We start from the raw sequence: 2,170 nt of genomic DNA, 5'->3' as shown, positions 1-2,170 counted from the left end.
GCTGAGCAGCTGACAATGATAGTAGTGACTTGGAAAGGTAAGTAAACCGGTCTTGACAAACGGGCCTGTGTGCCCAGGCCTGTTCTGATTTATTTGTGAGTAGTGGCTTTGCCATCTGTGAAGATCAGCATCTGGTTGCCTGGGAAGAAAAAAGAAAAGGTATTCCAGTGACTGTGACAGAATGGAGGCTTGCTGGGGATTCGTGGCTGCTTGACTTTCTCTCCATTCTACTCTGGGCACTACTGGGCACTACTCTGCTCTTGCCACCCCGGGGCAGGCCAGGCACGCACAGGAGAGCTTTGCTTGATAATTTCTGGGATCTCCGGTTATCTCTTGTGGACATACCTGAAGGATCACAGGGCCCCAGGTATTTCAGCAGTTCCACAGACAACCACCCCAATCTCATATCCTCACCTCTCGCTTTGTGCAGAAAACATGGGGAAATAAAATTCAGCTCTGGTTTCTCCCATTCTGCTGGCTCTTCCTTACAGCGTTTACAAACTACCACCACCAGGAGCTATTATGAGATGTGTAATTACTTATGACCAGTTGATATACCCCCCCACCTCTTATTTCTAACTTCTTAATATACTGTTTTTGGGTAGATTCATGAATAGGGACTGGTCCAATTTATGCCTCCTTTCTTGTGTGCTGCTCCCAACCTGCCAATAAATTTGCCCCCCCCACACACAAAGCCATTGAATAGAAAGGGAAGGTGCTCCAATATTGCTACCTCCTGATACACATGCCTGTTTAAACCCACACATCATTTTCTTCCTCTCTCCCTATGTACTCATGTGTTTCCATCACCACCACTTTACCTTTGGTGTCATTTTAAGAGATGGACACATTGACTCTGGGTCTCCAGAGCATCCTGGTTTCTAGCATGTCCTGATCCAATGGACTTACTGTTTATCAGAAATAAGGTAATGATGTGCAATATAAAGTATTCCAATAAAAACAGGACTCTCCTAAGATCTGTTACTGTTTTGATGTTGAAAATCAGCAGACAAAATGCACAATGAAATGGAATGCTTGAAAGATCTTCTGACCGAGGTCCCAACAAGTTTAGAGGGCACCGGATTTCCTTCTCCGATTTTCTGATGTGATGTGAAGCTCGAGGGTATGCCGTCACAGGGGAAACGGCCTGGCATAGAGTCTCGCTCCCGTGCGTTGCATTTTGTCCAATCAGATATGGAGGTTGCCCGTGACGTCAAGAAATGCAGCGACTGTAAATGGGCCAGCGCCCCCTCGACAGCCGCCACTGTACTTCCTTCCGAGCTGTCGGGAAGGGGAGCCCCAAATGGCTGAGCCTGGCTGTGAGACCTCTTCTAGGGAATGCCCAGGCACGGAAAACCCACAGCAGCGGACCCGAAGAGCCCGAAGCACGAGCAGCCAAGCCGCCAATGCCGCGGCCGCCACCACCGCCGCCGCCGCCCCCGCCGCCCAAACAGTTTCGTTGCCTACTCCCCCTGGGTTGTGAAGCAGGTTCACGAGGGCCTGAGCCTCTCACAGAAGACTGTGAGCAACTTCGATTCGTTTGTTAAGGACATCTTCGAACACATCACAGACGAAGCCTGTCACCTGGCCCGCTCCACCAAGTGCTCCACCATCACCACCAGGGAGAGATCCAGACAGCCGTGCGCCTGCTGCTGCCCGGGGAGATTGGCAAGCACGCCGAGTCCGAGGCCACCAAAGCCATCATCAGGTACACCGTCTGCCGATGAGCTGCCTCCAGACCACCTGACCACCTTGCAAACCAAAGGCTCTTTTCAGAGCCACCTCACTTGGCGGGAAAAGGCCTGTAGGCTTTAAAAAGTGGGATAAACTCTAGAGTTTTTGTTCTCGTTGTGGCATTTTGTGGATATTTAAAGTAGTTTTACTTTGAACCAAACATGATCGGCACTGCTTTCATCTATATTTGCGTGCAGTTTTTCCTTTGGACAACTGTGGACTCTGCTTAACCATGCCGCTTTTCTGGGCTTTCCTACGCGGTCATTTCTGTTCGATATTTCTGTAGGTCCGCCTCAATGGGGGTTATTTTTGGTATAATGATCTTTACCTTTTTCTCTCTCATTCTCTCATGAGCGTGTGGTGAATTTTCCAGAGGTTGGTTATGGGTGATATGGCAACAGATGAAGTGCAGAAGCTGATATCAGAATCCGTCTGA

General features: G+C 49.4%; 1 pseudogene; it reads left to right on the top strand.

The window, feature by feature from the left end:
• Positions 1-1,303: 1,303 nt before the first annotated feature.
• On the top strand, positions 1,304-2,124 carry LOC141372336 (late histone H2B.L4-like; annotated as a pseudogene).
• Positions 2,125-2,170: the final 46 nt, after the last annotated feature.

The sequence above is a fragment of the Callorhinus ursinus genome, unplaced genomic scaffold (genome assembly GCF_003265705.2).
Source record: "Callorhinus ursinus isolate GAN/ISIS: 27379988/994484 unplaced genomic scaffold, GSC_fseal_2.0 scaffold7867, whole genome shotgun sequence".
NCBI classification, from domain to species: domain Eukaryota; kingdom Metazoa; phylum Chordata; class Mammalia; order Carnivora; family Otariidae; genus Callorhinus; species Callorhinus ursinus.
The sequence above is the reverse complement of the archived record's forward strand: the minus strand, read 5'-3'. Positions and strand labels throughout refer to the sequence as shown.